Source organism: Euphorbia lathyris, chromosome 6 (genome assembly GCF_963576675.1).
Source record: "Euphorbia lathyris chromosome 6, ddEupLath1.1, whole genome shotgun sequence".
Taxonomy (NCBI): domain Eukaryota; kingdom Viridiplantae; phylum Streptophyta; class Magnoliopsida; order Malpighiales; family Euphorbiaceae; genus Euphorbia; species Euphorbia lathyris.
Window position 1 is genome coordinate 70,436,544 of NC_088915.1, and position 18,118 is coordinate 70,454,661.

The window sequence follows — 18,118 nt, forward strand, 5'->3', positions numbered from 1 at the left end:
CCCGTTTGTTTTATCTGATGTTTGTTGTTTACTGTTACGGTTTGCTTTTTGCTATTACGGTTTGCTGTTGCTGTTACGGTTTGCTGTTTGCTGTTGGAAAAAACTGTTTTTCCAAAAAGCAGAGATTCTCTGCTTTTGTAAAAGGATGTTTTTCGGGTGTAAAAGGCAAACAGGAGATCACTAACCAAACACCTAATACTGCTTTTCACGTTTAAAAGGCAAACAAGAGGTCACTAACCAAACACCTAAAACTCTCCCTTTTGGAATGATAAGTCAAAAAGGACCATGAAAAGGAGCAATCAAACACCCCCTAAATGCGGGACTCATTTAAATTGTCAGAATTTCTTTCTTTTTTTTGGTAGATAATGACAAAACAAGAACAAACAGTAACAAAACCGAAAAAAAAAATCAAAAAGCTAGAAGCCTCAAACAGGGCTTGTCTGCACGATCTTCATAAAGAAGAGGAGATAACAAGGTAGGATCTGTCTGTAACACCATAATACCTAGCGCCAGACCGATAGCAAACCAGGCAAGGAAATCTGCACACTTATTACACTCCCTGTAGATGTGGCACACCGCAATATGCTCAAATCGAGACATATGGGATTTAATACCCCGAATTAAAGCATGAGTCGGGTGATGAAGAGGCGTATCTGAATTAACCAAACTAACCACCTGAAGACAGTCAAACTCCGCAATCAACCTCCGACAATTAGAATCCAACGCTAACTTAAGACCAGCATGTATCCCCCACAGTTCAGCAGTTATAATATCACCCTAACCGACATTTTGAGTAAACCCCCTACACCAGTTCCCCAAACTATCCCTAATCACGCTACCTGAAGCAATCTGACCCGTCAAAACATTAGAGGAGCCGTCCACATTGAGTCTAACATTCCAAGACAAAACAATCATAAAAAGGATAAGTAGAAAACGGTCCCAGAAATAGAGACACACTCAAACATAGTATTTCGCCGGAGCACCCTCAAAAATCGAGGAAGTGCTTTTACCAATTAACTTCGAGTGAGAGGAGCTACTAGCTTTGTTAGCCTTTCTAAAAGATTTCTGTAAACCGAAGGAAGGTTTCCCCAACTTCAAACCAGACTTATATTTAGGGGAGCGAGGAGTAGGGTCCCCGGACTAAATCGTAGCCAGATTCCCCTGACTCAACATCTGCTGGTTCCCCACCAAACCCCTAAGCCCACCTAAATCAAGGTTAACAGCCACCTTCTCAAACAATGGGTTCAAGGGGGTCCCCCATCCGAATTCATAATCTTAACATTATCATGTGCAGCCCCAATTTTCTGCTCTCCAAATCATTGAACATCGCCTTATCCCCCTGCACAACATTTAACAGCTCAAATCTAGAACCACTATTGCCCCTAAATAACTCAGCAGATGACCCCAGCACACTAGGGTGAAACAGTCTGCTCAGTCATAGACGACCCACGCCTAGATCCTCCCTCAAACCTTTGATTCATCCCAAAACCAAGTCGTGGCTGATTCAATCTCACCGGGAGTTTCACAACCATCCACGGACCATAATCATTCAAAACTTCTTCCCTGTTCAAATCCGCATTAATCGGACCTTGTTCATCTGGGACAACAATATCAAGCTTATATCTAGTAGGAAATTGATCAATCCCATGACCATAGCTACCACACTCAAAGCATATATTATGAAGGCCTTCATATTCTATGCGATAAGTAGTACGGTGAAGTTTATACTTAGACAATAAAGGCTTCAAGAGATCAACCTCAATTCAGACTCTAGCAAATTTACCTCGTTCCGTATCCAGGGTCGTCTTGTCAATATGATGAACTTTTCCTACATGACTACCCAACTTAGTAAGAAAAGAAGCATTGCAATACTCAATTGGAAGACGGGGGAACAGCACCTAAGTCAGAATTTTCTTTACTTCAACATCATATGGGTCAAAATGTGGGGTCCACTGACGAATAGAAAGACAATGCTCAGAAATGATGTAAGGGCCACCATCCATAACAGCATTAAAATCCTCAACACAGGAAAATTTGATCACATAAAAATCATTCTCCACATCAATAATATTCAAAGTTCCTTGTTTAGCCCACAGAGTTTTCAGCCTGTTAGCAAGATATATATATCCAACTTTCTTTCCTAAAACTTTCACAATCAAAGCTAGTCTCCATTCGTTCCAAAGGCCAATCTTCACCTCCTTAGACAACCTAATATTCGAACATCTCGGGTCATCCTCCTCATCATAATCCTCATCAGCTTCAACCGAATCACCAAAGAAAAAATTACCCGGAGCCTCAGGATACTGAACCGTGGAAACGTCATCTCCAACCCTTAAAAGGGTATCCTTCCACGATAACTTTCTCCTGGTCGGCGATTCAATCGTGGGAGACTTAGGAGTCAAAGATTCCGCTAGAGATCGATGATAAGCCCTCATCATTCCTAGATTCGACTAAGTTCTTCTATTGAAGGAGGGGGGAAAAGGCGCATCTTTCCCATTGGTTTTTATGTGATACAAAGGCTGCTTCGCCCATTCCATGACTAGTTGATGAAAGTGTTGTCAATATATTGTATATAATATAAAGCTTCTGCCCTCTTGTATGAAGAAAGACTTACAACAAGATGGTTCTTTTTAAGTTTGCGGGACGGAGAGGGGAGTGAAGAGGATTTTGGAAAAAGGTTAGGGCAGCCATCGTTGTCCGAAGCCATCGCTCGAGAGAAAATCGCTCCAGATCAAAAATTTCTCCAGATCAGAAAATCGCTTGAGAGAAAAACGCTCCAATCATGTAGAAATCTCCAGATCAAGACTTCTCTAATGAAAGAAGGAGAAAACTTCTCTCAAGGAGAAAACTTATCTTTTAGAATTAATGTTTTATAACCAACATTCAAAATAACAACTCGGCATATTTACTGACATGTCAAATTTTGGTCTTTTTATTATTATTTTAGAGAACACCTAAGAAAATTAAATGTGGGACTCATTTAAATTGTCAGAATTTCTTTTTTAATTTTGAATGGTGATTACTGAAAAATTAAATCTCATTAATGAAATTAATGTTTATTATCAATTTTGTTAAATATTTTAGTGGTTAATTTGGTCTTAGTACCATTAACGTGAATTAATTCAGTAAGATTAATTATTCATTAAATGAAATAGTTTTGAAATATTCAGTTTTCTCACAAAATGACAACTCGTCATATTTGTTTGACATGTCAAATTCTGGGAAAAAAATATTTTTATTTTAGAGAAAACTCGAAGAAAACTTAAATGCGGGGGTTCATCTAAACTGTTAGAATTCCTTTTAAATTTTGAACGGTGGTTACTTGAAAATTAAATCTTATTAATGAAATTAAATTGAATTAGTGTTCATTATTAATTATGTAAAATGTTTTAGTGGTTACATGGTTTTATTACCATTAACGTGAATTAATTCAGTGATAAGAAGTTGGAATCGATGGGTTCTTGATGGGCCTTGGCCATCTGTACCTGTCTCGGGAACAATCCTTAAAAGACACTCCAATGATCAAGTTAGTGTAGGAAGTATGAACGTGGTAATATAGAGAGAGAAAGTAAAGAGATGTGAGAGAGAAAAAGCATCATTATACCAGAGGACGGGTCCTCTTATTTATATGTTACCATTATTGTATGTGGAATGTCCTAAATTCCCTTGGGTTGACTCATAATCTCGTTGTATTGGTCGCGTCCTTCTAGCATCAAGGGGTTGTTAGTGGAGTAAGTGGGCTAGAACTGTAACATTTGGGCCGAATATCGCTCTTAGACCCATATCCTTCATTATAAGTCCCTCTCCCCCCCTCACACGCCTTCAGGTCATTGATTTGAATCACTATGTGTGAGTGTCTTTAGGGAAGACTTGGCTCCATTAGGTTGTGTTGAAGTATTGGAGAATGAGGGGCCTTTTTACTCTTAGTGTTCTACTTGTGGCGTGTTTTTATTTTTTTGTAGTAGGTTTGTAGTGTCATTATTATGCAAGAGCATATTACTAGATAATTGTCAGGTGGGGCAGTTATAATTGCTTACACTTCCCAAAGTCCACGCCTGCCATAAATGGAATGACGGTTAGCCTTCCCTTCGCCACCTATAAATATGGAAAAAGGGATTTCTAATCATTTGGTTTGTCTTTTTATCTTTGTTTACTTTTGCTTTTCTGCTACATCCTTGCTCTGCTATTTTTCTGGTGAAGAGCTTTGGCGGTGTTTGTGGTATTTCCAGTTAGTATTTTTAAGGTCATTGACTTTTCTTTCTTCTAGTGCCTCTTCGCCCCTCTTATATTTCTCCGTTTGCACCCCCCCCCCCTCTTAGAGACCTTTAGTTAAGTGCGGTATAACATGTGCGATGATGAGTTGTCTAGCTCAAGAAGTCCCCAGGGAGAGGAGGAAGTGGAGGAGGTAGAGCATCGTGTGTCCGACCAAGTAGTAGAGGATACAAATATTCCATCAACGTCTAGAGCCATTGTTAAAAAAACAAACTAGAGCCTAACGTTCCATTAATGTTGCCGCATCATGGTGGGCTGGTTGTTCATGAGAATATGTAGGTGTTATATTTTTTGATGTGAGGGAATAAAAAGACAGTGGTCAGAAATGATGTAAGGGCCACCATCCATAACAGCATTAAAATCCTCAACACAGGAAAATTTGATCACATAAAAATCATTCTCCACATCAATAATATTCAAAGTTCCTTTTTTAGCCCACAGAGTTTTCAGCCTGTTAGCAAGATATATATATCCAACTTTCTTTCCTAAAACTTTTACAATCAAAGCTAGTCTCCATTCATTCCAGAGGCCAATCTTCTCCTCCTTAGACAACCTAATATTCAGACATCTCGGGTCATCCTCCTCATCATAATCCTCATCAGATTCAACCGAATCACCAAAGAAAAAATTACCTGGAGCCTCAGGATACTGAACCGTGGAAACGTCATCTCCAACCCCAAAAAGGGTATCCTTCCACGATAACTTTCTCCTGGCCGGCGATTCAATCGTGGGAGACTTGGGAGTCAGAGATTCCACCAGAGATCGATGATAAGCCCTCATCAATCCTGGATTTTTTAAGTCTGCGAGACGGAGAGGGGAGTGGGAGGATTTTGGAAAAAGGTTAGGGCAACCATCGCTGTCCGAAGCCATCGCTCGAGAGAAAACCGCTCCAGATCAGAAATTTCTCTAGATCAGAAAATCGCTTGAGAGAAAAACGCTCCAATCATATAGAAAATCCCCAGATCATGAGAAAACGTCTCTCAAGGAGAAAACTTCTCTAATAGAATTAATGTTTTATAACCAACATTCAAAATAACAACTCGGCATATTTACTGACATGTCAAATTTTGATCTTTTTATTATTATTTTAGAGAACACCTAAGAAAATTAAATGTGGGACTCATTTAAATTGTCAGAATTTCTTTTTTAATTTTGAATGGTGATTACTGAAAAATTAAATCTCATTAATGAAATTAATGCTTATTATCAATTTTGTTAAATATTTTAGTGGTTAATTTGGTTTCAGTACTGGTAACTGGAGATGAATTTCGGATCAACTCTCTTCCATGTGGGGGCGTCATTGTGTTCGACGGGGGGAAGCTCCGATGCCAAAGTTAGTATGGTATAAGGAGAATAAACTATATTGACAATGGTAGGGTTTTAGGAAGAGAATGAATGTGTACCTCAATAGCTTGGGGTGCAAGCTATTTATAGTCATGTGATCGTAACTCCTAGTAACCAGAAAGTCTCCATTAATGCCTCATTAATGGCGGTTACAAATCTCCTTTAAGCTTGGCCGTTAGCTCAATAAAGGATCATTAATGGCCTTTATTGGGAATTGGTTTTACCGCTCAATGGGCGGATCGAGGCATCACGGCGGGTCATCCATAGGTTTGACTATGGATCTCATGTGGCGGAGTTTAGGTGATCCGCCATCCGGATGTCTTACCTGATATGCTATTGCTTCTCGGGCCGTCCCCAATACGTGGTTGTTTTGGCAAATATCCTCTTTGATCCTTGGGATAATATCCTGATGTTATCAGAAGCCCCCTCAAAGTTCCTTTAAAGTCCTTTAGGGCTTTTGAGCTTCTCCACGCGCCGTCATGATGAACCGTATTAATGGCCACTTGGTTTGAGGCCATTCATGGAATGACAGGTGTCCTCTGTGCGCTGCTCGAGGTGAGAAGTGTGGCCTTCTTCAACCTCTCTCTTCCCTTTTCCGGTTCATTTCCCATTTTCTCTCATTTCCGCTCCGCGAAGCTCTTTCCAGAATCAAGAACCTTCAAAGCTTCCAATTTTCATGTAAGTAAACCTTTCCATCTTGTTTTCTGGGTTTTATGAGTTCTTCGTCTGGGTCTACTACTGAACTATTTAATTTGACCTCCCATTCTTCCGAAACCCAAATTAGTTGGACCACTTCCTCTGAGTGTTCGAGTTCTTTCGAAAGTACGTCTAGCTGGGATTTGTGTAACTCGGTGAGGGAGAGTAGGAATCGTAGAACTCGAAATTTTCCTGACGCCTTGCCCGTACTGTTCCGGCGATAGATTCTAGGAGGTTTTTCGGGATGGAGGCTTCTTCTTCAGCCCCATTTAGGAAAAAGGCGCCTCGTGCGGAGTCTACTTCGTCTCGTATGAGCGCCGCGGATCTAGCGGATCTGGAGGATCGCTATCCGTGGATTAAGAATTACGAGATTGAATTGGCGGCTGCTCACCAGCAACCCGTCTGTCCGCCCGTAGGATATCTGTCCGTGTATAGTTGCCATGTGGAGAGAGGGTTCCGTCTTCCTCTTCCTAAGATGATGGCGGATATCCTGGCGTACTTTGGAATCACTACCTGTCAGCTGCATCCAAATGGCTGGTTAGATTTGGCCCTGGATTGTTATTTGGCTTCGAACCTAGGGGTAGTCTGTAACCCTCGAATCTTCCGGTCCCTTCATAAACCAACGAAGCGAAAATCTGAGTCCTTCTACACATTCGCCAAATTTAAATAATATTCGCCATTCTCTAGGAAGATGTCGAACGTCCATCTCTGGGATGAAAATTTTTTCTACATTAAGGTGAAAGAGGATGAACCCCTGGGATTCCCTTCGGTTTGGAATGCCAAACCTTTGCATATGGCGGGAGATCTACGTATATTGACGGATAGCGATGAAAAGGTGGCGGATCTCATGAAAAGTATCAAGGCAGATGCTTGGACGTACGCTGATGCTCTAGAATTCATGATGAATGATATTCCCCTGATCCGCCGTGATGAGAATGGATTTACTTATGCGAAGTTTTTATCAATTAGATGAAGGTACTTTTGTTCTTTCCTTTTGATTATTATTTCTTGCTCCCTTGTCAGGGGTTTGTCTGAGGCAAGTCGCGCTCTTGTAGAGATGTGAAAGAAACAGAAGGAGGAAGACGCTCAGAAGGATAAGCAGGTAGCGGATCCCCATAAGAGCTCTGGGAAGCGTCCTGCTGGTGATATGGTTGATCCTCCCCTGCCAAAGAAGAAGAAATCTATGTCTTCTAGTGGGGGAAAGTTGCTGGCTGATGCCATGAGGGCCGAGAAACCAATGCCGAGGCTTGAACAGGTGTGTTCATTCTATCATTCTCTTTTCTCTTACTGGGATCTTATTTTTTGCCTCTTAATCCTTGCGTAGGTGGTGAAGCCTGACTTAGGCAGTTACTGGCTCGCCAAATATGGTGACAAGGGATCTTTAAGGAATGAATCTATCATCAATGACCTGGACGAAGCTCTCGGTCAACTAGGCGAGGTACGGGAGAGCCAGAATAAGATCTCGGGATCAGCCCATGTCCAGATGGGAAAACAGAGCTCCTCAAGTAAGTTTCTATCCCTTTTTGCATTTTTGGATGAAAGAGTGATCTCCTTTAGGGAGAGTTTGCCGTTTTTATTCTTTTGTTTGAATCGGCTTTTGCCTTGATAGGTATACACGCGCATGCGTGCTATGGAAGCGGATCTCCTTCAAGGAGTGGTGGATAGAGCTACCCTAAAAAGAATGGAGAAAGAGATAGCCACTGCTAATGCAAATGCGGCTTCCGCCATTGCCCTTAACGATAGTAAAGATGCGGAGATCCGTAACCTAAAGGGGAAAATTAAAGAGCTGGAGGGGGCTGCTAAGAATCATGAAAGTGTCTTGCTAAACACGGAGATCCTGGCGGGAGAACGCGCTTATTATTATGGAGAATGGATCATGGCGTATGTCAGGCTCGCCTATCCTGAGATCGACTTTGTAGACCCGGAGTACGTGGTTCCGGATGTTGAAGACTGCCTTAAGTACCGTAAGATCCCCAATGTCAAAGACTTCATCCGTGATCATATTCGGAAGGTGATGAGCGGATCTGTTGAGGAAGCCAAACCTGTTGTGGATCTTGAAGCAGAGGATCTTGATGAAGTATCCTAGGAGGCGGGTGATAAGGATAAGGAGTCGACAATTGTTTGCACTGTTCCCTAGGAAGGAACCATTCCTGTAGAGAAGGAGGTCCCTTCGAAGGGCGCATCTGATGAGAAAGATGCTAAGGAGGATGCTCCTATTGATGTTTAGTTTTTGTGAATGTAACTAAGTACAATTTTATTTTAATCCTTGTTACAACCATTTATCTTTACGCTTCATATCTTTCAGCAAGTAGAGCTATAGGTTTTAGGATTAGTTCGAGGTAGGTGGCCAGCCATACCTCGTAGTGTGAGCCTTTGTGAAGGCTAGGAGCTTTTATTCCTTTAGAGGAAGTTAAGCTACCTTAGGCGATCGATTGGCTTCCTATCTTTGAGGTGAATCGATCCGCCACTAGGACTTTGGACTCTTCTTTGGAAAGAGTGTGTGAGAGTGTAAAGATCTCACGTCTGAGAAATGTTTTAACTCTATCCCTGACGGGGATCAATTTATTTCCTATCTTTGAGGTAGATTGATCCGCCGCTGAGATTGTTCTCCTATCTTTGAGGAGAAAGTAGTTATGCCATGATAGCATTATCCTACTTGTGGGAAATGCGTTTGTTGCCTCCCCATTTTTTCGAATTTGGAATATTTATATTGAAATGCATCCAGAGAAGGCACCGGGTCCTGACGGTTTTAACCCGGGCTTCTACCAACAATTCTGGAGCCTGATTGGGGATGAGATCTTCAAAGCAGGATGTGAGTGGCTCGAGCAAGGTATGTTTCCTGTAGGAATTAATAACACCATCATTACATTAATTCCTAAATGTGACAAGCCTGCTGATATGACTGAACTTCGCCCTATAGCCTTGTGCAATGTTTTATACAAAATTATTGCCAAAGCTTTGGCAAATAGGCTCAAATCCTGTCTTTCTTATATTATATCTTAATATCAGTCAGCCTTTGTCAAAGGTCGGTCCATTCATGATAACGTCCTGATTGCCTTTGAATTAATTCATAGCATTAAATGCAATAATAGCAAGAAATCTGGAAATGTGGCTTTGAAAGTTGATATGAGCAAGGCCTGTGACAGGGTGGATTGGAATTACTTACAGGCTATGATGCTCAGACTGGGGTTTGATGAAAGATGGGTCTATTGGATTATGATGTGTGTTTCTTCTGTCCAGTATATGATCAGAGTGAATGAAAATTTGGTTGGTCCCATTACTCCCAAGAGGGGTCTTAGACAGGGTGACCCCCTTTCCCCCTATCTATTCCTTATTTGTGCTGAAGGTTTAACAGCTATGCTGAAGAATGCAGAAGCGAGAGGGGTAATTCACGGTTGCAAGGTGGTCAGAGGGGCCCCGTCAGTTTCCCACTTACTATTTGCAGACGACGCCCTTCTGTTCTGTCAGGCTTCTATTGACGAAGCCCGTGCCTTAAAAGACTTGCTCCTGAGATACGAGAAAGCGTCAGGTCAGGCTGTTAACTTTAATAAATCTGGTATCATGTTCAGTAGGAACGTGGCGCAGGAATTGGCGGTGGGGATTTCTGCTATACTGGGGGTGGATAAACCCTTAAATACAGGAAGGTACTTGGGCTTACCATCTTTGGTAGGCAGGTCTAAGAAGGCCATTTTTGGCCATTTTAAAGAAAGGCTGTGGAACCGCCTACAAAGATGGCGTGGAAAAGGAATTTCGAAAGCGGGTAAGGCCACCTTAATCAGAGCGGCAGGTCAGGCAATCTCAATCTACTTCATGAGTGTGTTCCTTCTGCCTGTATCCACGGTGGATGAACTTCAGAGGATGCTAAACTCCTTCTGGTGGGGTAATAAGAAATCAGGGGATAGAGGATTAAATTGGATGGCCTGGGACAGACTTTGTGCACCCAAATTGTTTAGAGGCCTCGGCTTCCGGAACTTTACCGCCTTTAATCTATCCATGCTGGGAAAACAGGGGTGGCGCCTTTATTCCAATCTGTTTTCGCTTGTCAACAGAATCTACCAAGCTAAATACTATCCTAGAGGGGATTTCCTAGGTGCCAGATTAGGGCATTCACCCAGTTTTATATGGCAAAGCGTTTGGAGCTCACAGCTTGTGATTAAAGAAGGGATAAGATGGAAAATTGGAGATGGGACTGATGTAAACGTGTGGAGTGAACATTGGCTCCAGGATGAGGAGAATGGATTTATACAGACACCAAGAATAGAGGGATTGGAGAACCTAAAGGTATGTGATCTTTTTATCCCTAATTCTAAGGATTGGGACTTTGAACTTTTAGATGAACTGTTTAATAACAGAGATATCCATGAGATGAGGAAAATCCTACCAAGCGCATCAAATGTGAAGGACATAATCATCTGGTCGGGTCATTGTTCAGGCAACTATACAGTCAAGAGTGCTTACAGAATGGCGGTGGCAATGGAAGGGGGTGAGAGACACCATGTGGATGGGGCATGGAGTATTTTATGGGCTGCCGATGTGCCTTTCAAAATCCGTTATTTTGCTTGGCAGCTGGCAAGAGGTTGCCTCCCTACCCGTGTAAATCTCCAACGAATGGGTCTTCAACTGCCGGTAGATTGTGTAGTATGCAATGAACCGTGGGAAGATGATTGGCACCTCTTTATTGAATGCAATATGGCTAGAAAGGTGTGGCAACTAGCGGGTTGGCTGATGCGGATCAATGATACGGCGGACAACGCCTCTAACGTTGCTGACTGGTTTTGCAGGTTACTAAAGGCGCTAAATACTGTAGAGATTGAGAAATTTCTGACCCGGTTGTGGAGCATTTGGTGGGCCCGAAATGACAAACAATGGAACCGGAGGATAACTGAAACAGATCAGATTGTTGTTGGTGCAGCTGATACGCAAGCAAACTGGAAAAAAAGCACAACAGCTCCGTCGAGATGCCAGCACCCCGTCTGCTACGACCCGTCCATGTTCGAAGTGGCACAGACCAATAATGGGGTACGTCTCCTGCTGTGTGGACGCGACTTCTTTCAAGGAGGATGGAACCATTGGGCTCGGCGCTGTTATCCGTAACTCCGACGGACAAGTGCTGTTCGGACGCCAGGAAATTCTGCAGATTGTCCCGCAAACACGAGAGGTTGAGGCCAAGGCGCTGATTGCTGAAATGAACTGGGCATTAGATATGCACCTGCGAGAGGTAATTTTCGAGTCCGACGCTAAACTCGTGGTTGATGCCATTAACTCGAATGCGGAGGATAACACAGAATTTGGAGACCTTATTGCACTTTGCCGCGACATTCTCTCTCAAAATGACACTTACTCTGTCAAGTGGATCTGTAGACAAGCGAATGGATTGGCTCATGCTATTGCCAGAGCATCCCGTTTCATTACTTGTCCTATATTCTTTCATTTAATTCCAAGTTATGTTACGCCTGAATTGTTGAACTATTGCTGATTAGTGGCTCATTAATCTATTATTTCATTCTTTGGTTCAAAAAAAAATGTTAGTTATTAATAAAAAAAATAATCACTATTAATTTTAAAAGTATATATTTTTTTAAATTTTTATATTTGTTTGTTCATGTTAAATTTATTAATTTGATATCATGTTTTGATACTAAATAAATGTTATTATATTAGTATAATTTTTATGAATATAGTTGATATTATACTATGTTATAAGATTAAATATGAAAAAAAAATAATTTGCACATGATTTTTGAATACCGGTTGAACCCCGATTGGATCCCGGTTAAACCTCAAACCCTTGACCTTTTGTCTTTTTCGGTTGTTTGACCGGTCCGGTTTTGACAACCATGATTAATATAGAATCTATTGTCAAAATTCAGAGCCTAGAAAAGTTTTTGGAAAAATTAATTCTCTGAAAGTTTTCTGCTCTTTGTCTGTTTATGTTGTTCTTGTTTTTCCTATTCTGGTGATAACGAATCTACACGCGGTAAGAGTTCGCTTGCATAATCTATTGTATCTTAGGAAATGATCATTAATAGCGACGAAACCTGTCTTAAGGAGACTGCTAATACATGTCTCAGATTTGTCTAACTATGTTCTTTAATTTCATGTTTACTATTCATATTTTCTTTCTGTGTTCGTTTTATTTTTTGGATTAACCACATCTAACAGATATTTTATTAGGATTTATTATTTTCGTAATTTGGATTGTTTTTTAGATTAAAATAAATATTGTTTATAATTTAATTCAATATTTTATTATTCCATTTGTTCTTGTTTATTTCTCACTTTTGTTGTTTTCTTTTCACAAGGATTAAGGAACCATTAATTAGACTGAGTTAAAATGAAATTGAGTGATTAGAACTAATTTACCATGTTTTAGAAAGACTCAAATTATTTAATTCACAAACTTAAATCTAATTGGGTCTAAATAATAAAGTTATTTAATTTCAAATAAACTTTCTAGATCTCAAAATAAAGGTAAACTTGAAAAAAGAAAAGTAAAATTAATTGAACTTCTCAAATGCAACAGAGAAATGGAATCTGGATTTTATCACTATTGGAAAAAAAAAGTCATTTGTAACGGGAAAAATCATGGGTATTTGTAATGGGCAAACTCGTTACAATTGTATATGTTATAAATAAATTTATAACGATTATAACGACCCCTATACTTGTTACAATTATATAGTTTTTGTAACGAATTTTTAATACAAACTATTATATCTATGATTAACAAATACAATAATTATTCGTTATTTTGGACCATCTAAAATTTGAAAGATATTTCCATATTAAAGTTTAACAATATTCTTATCAAAGGGGCACACAAAAATTTGATTACAAAATTATATACACACATGTTATAAATTGTGAGTTTGGTGTTATACACACATCAAAGGCATAAAATTTAAACATTGGTATAAAATGCGTAAATAGGAAACATATACAAAACGAACCACAATTAATATTTTGTATAACAAAAATAATTGAGACAAAATTAATCGAAATTAATACTTCTATTAAACCTTGAATAACATGTATAATATTATTTTACAGCAACAACAATTCTTATCAAAAGCACAAATTTCTAACTAAAACCCCAAATTTATACCCAAAAGTACAAATGAAACCTACAACTAGAACCTCGTAGATGTTTATTGCCCATCCAAAGCACATGGCGCAACTTAAACTTTATCAAGTGGTCAAGAATCAGGTTCATGTGCCTTGGATAAGAAGTGAACATCTTGAGATCTTACACCTTTTGCCTCCCTTGAATCTTCAACCTTTTGCCTCTTATCTTTCAACTTGGCCTTTTATATCTTTCTTAAGTCATCTGTTGAGAGTTGTCTGTTATGAATGTTATTAATAGAAAAAAGAACTTAAATGCCAAACCCGACCCTAGACGGCATCGGGTACGACGATGAGATAAAATAACGGGCGTTTATGGGTCTAATGTACGGTTTTAATTTCTAAGAATATGACCCCTAATTTATCACCATTAATTTAACACATATACTTCATAACTCTTGACTGTAAAACTTGTACCCTAGGCATTTCGATCAGTAGCAAGTTTCATTTTCCTTAACTATAGTCACCAAACTATTCTTGAAACCACATTCATTTAGTAATAATATCAACCCTATATTTCTGTCATATAATTCTTACACTACATAAACAAATGAGTTTGGAATTTGTATATTAGCTAATCTAAAGTCTGATAAAGTCTTAATTAGCTAATATACAAACTTTATCAGACTTTAGATTAGCTAATATACAAATTCCAAACTCATTTGTTTATGTAGTGTAAGAATTATGTGACAGAAATATAGAGTTGATATTATTACTAAATGAATGTGGTTTCAAGAATAGTTTGGTGACTATAGTTAAGGAAAATGAAACTTGCTACTGATCGAAATGCCTAGGGTACAAGTCTTACAATCAAGAGTTATAAAGTATATGTGTTAAATTAGGGGTCATATTCTTAGAAATTAAAACCGTACTTTAGACCCATAAACGCCCGTTATTTTATCTCATCGTCCTACCCAATGCTGTCTAGGGTCTGGTTTGACATTAAACCTTTTAATCTGATGGAGCTTCTAAATTGACGAACGCCATATTTTAGAAATCTAGGAAAAAATTATATTAAACACAACAAAAACTCGCTTAATCCATATATACAAAACGATAAACATGTAATAAAAAAAATTGCTCATAACTCACACAATTAATAAACAGTTTGCAATTACACCCTATGTTAGAGGTAAAGCCACCTTTTTCATAATTAAAAATTATTTTATGAACACGTAACGAGATAAATAATAGATAAAGGAGAAAGAAGAAGGTTCATATGACAGAAACATATTGTAAAAAATATGGAGTATAAAAGTTGGAAACTAAGCTTTGTATATACTTTTCTCAAGGTGGAATTTATAAACTATAAAAGTTGGAAGTTCCTAGGGTCTTAGAAACAGAGAGAAAGGAACAATTGCCAATATAATGAATGAGAGCATAAAACGTATGGGTGAAATTTAATATTTTCTCAATTTAAAAAAAAAATCATTTTACCTACAAATACTCAATCAAATGTGTGTTGACCAATAAATTTATGAGGAGTCAAAATCCATCATGTTATATAAAAAAAATTTTGATCAATGTTGTTGGGTTCGCTTGAAGGACCACTATCTTGTCTGATCGACGTGGGGCATCATTCCCTGGTAAGGTATTCTCATATCTGGTGGTTATTGTGTTGCAACTGCAATTGAGCTTCACTTTGGTGTGACACTCCTGTAGTTTTGTATGACAAATGCGAAGGGCGCAGTAGGATCTGCCTGGTGGGGTTCAACAATTTCTTCGCGATTATAGTCATTGTTTGGATTGTCATCAGAAGGTACAAACCCTTCTTCTCGGGCGGACGAGAAGTCTTGGGGGTGCTGACCGCTCTCGGAGTGTTTTCCAAATCCCTATCAAGAACTTTGGATCGGTGTCCCCGTCATGTTCTGCAATGACCTTTTATGAGAGGGTTTCTCGAGTTGTTGAGTTGAGAGAGTAGAACTGAAGGTTTTTAAGTAGAGTCCACACTCACCGCACCTAACGTTGGGTCTGGCTCAAGAGCTCGATGGTTGACTTGATCTTCAGAAATTGACATGTGCTGGGGTGGGGCCCTTGGGTACACTCTAATGTCAAAATTAGCAATATTGTAATAAAAAGTAGAGTAAATTAAAAAAACCCATTGTTGTTACACTTTTTGTTAATTGCATACCTATGATTTTTTTTTTTGCGGCAGAGATGATTGACGTTTTTTATTTTACTAAAATCAATGATCTTTTAGGTTGACACTGTTAAGATATATGTTGACGACCTCATTTTCGAAAAATTCCAAGAATTGATGATATTTTAAGGCCTTGTTTGTTTGTCAAAAAATATTGTAGAGGAAAATATTTTCATGATTTTTCGGTGTTTGTTTGCTTAAGGCAACGAAAAAATTTAGGTTAGTCAACAATAAAATTTATGAAGAAAGTGATGTAAGTGTTTTACCAACTGGTTGTCCAATCAACGTAAATGGGAGTCAGTGACCTAATGGAGGTACTAAGCCCAAAGTGGATCTAATGTCTTCTATTCCAAGATCAAATGCTTGGGACGCAGCCTCTACATCTGCATTTCCATTCCGAATGAGCTACAATGGGCGTGCTTTTATGGTTCATATAAGGGTATAATCAACTCGATGATTGTTGGGAGCTTTCACTCCTCTATATTTGAATATGCCTTTCTAACAACATTACGATTTGCAACTCAAATGGTCTTTTATGAAGTCTCTATCGATCTTATTCTTATTATGCACCTTGTGAGCGCGTTTGGATCCGCGAAGGCAATTATATACTATATTACTCAAGAAGGGATAAGGCAATATAGATGCCTTAATGCGCAAGGCTTGTTCATACCGTCATATATGACAATACCAACATTGTTACTGTAGGGAGAATATCACATGAGAAAATATGGCTGACTAAATATCCCTGGGATGGGACTAGATTCCTAGATACTGTTAGGATAACAAAAAAAGGAAGATGTAGTAAGAATTGATATATTTCCCCTGGAACAACGAGAGAAGTATCCGGACCGGTCGGTCCAACCAGTTCAACCGCGAACCAGTTATGAATCCAGTTAAATTGTATGTGTTTTGGGCCAATATTATTGACCCACTAAAAACCGAAATTAACCGGTGAATCGGAATGATCCTAATTCTTTAAGTATTCAAAGATTGATTCACGTATCTATGTATAGGAGACTTTCTTATTTCTTGGCCTTTTAGTTTTCTACTAGCTATAGACCCGTGCAATGCACAGACACCCATTTTATAATTATTATACTACGTGTATTTTTTTTCATTATAACATTACTTTATACAGTAACAATATGCAAAATGGTAATATGACCATTATCAAATATGTTTGCATTCTATTTATGAATATATCAAAACGACGTAACTAAATTTAATTTAGTAAATAATTTTGTAAGTACAATTGTATATGTCGTTTTCCTTATCATAAATAAAATAAAGGGTTAATTATAAATAGATGCTTTGTGGTTTCATGGATTTGCAGATGGGTACTTGTAGTATTTTTCATTATAAACGCGGCCCCGTGGTTTGCAAATTTTTTATTTTTTATTAACTTTGCAAAAATTGGCCAATAACGATCTCAAAACGAAAATTTTCAAGAATTAAAGTTGTTTAGTATTGTATTTACTATGGAATCACATTTTAAATTTTTCAAAATCATCATTTTTAGAGTTTTTCTTTTTGAACATTAACTTCATCTCTCATAAAAAAAACACCACCTAAATGACCTCAAATCTAAAAGGTTGAAGAATTAAAGTTGCTTAAAATATCATTTAACTCTTAAAAAATTTCATTTTCAGATTGTTATCGGCCAAATTTGGCAAAGTCAATAAAAAAATTAAAATTTTGCAAACCGCACAGTCATGTTTGTAATAAAAAATACCACAAGTACCGACTGCAAATCTAGAAACCACATGGCATCTATTTGTAATTAACCTTAAAATAACTTCAATCTCTTTTTTACTTCTACTATAGAAATTGTCATTTGTATTTGACTTGTTTAAACATCTAGTGGAATAAATCCAGATATAGCAGTAAAAGCAAGACGCGTAGGCGGATTGACTCATCAAGTTAGTGAGATGATATAAACTAATATATAATACGATAAAAATAATTACTAATATGTAATGTGTAAAAATAATTTCTAGCTTATATTTAGCAAAACATAGTAAAATATGTATCCTTTAGTGGTTTGTCTACATTTTGATTGTTTTTTTTTTCAATACATGGAAATTACTCCATTAAAAATGAGTGGTTTGTCTGCATTTTGATTGTTTTTTTTTCAATACATGGAAATTACCCCACTAAAAATGAGAACTCATACCAGAATAATAGCAGAATAATTCACAAAGTTTATAAGGTTTGACAGATGTCAATCTCCCAAAACCAGATTAATGGAAGATGGCTTCTTGCACTGCTGCAGCTTTTGCAATAAGATCCATACTATATGGAAACCTCATATTCTGCCAAGGAAATCTTAAATATCTTAGTATAGAGACTTGACTTGCACAATTGAAAAAACTTAGCTTAACACAAACTTAAATAGGGGTAATAACATTTGGGTGAAATATACCAGCCCAAATCTGACACCCAAATCGACACATGGAGCTATAAGAGTAAATTTTGCAACAATGTAACAACCAACTGCTTTGTGGTATGCCAAATGCCTAAACAAATGTGAACTTTGCAATAACA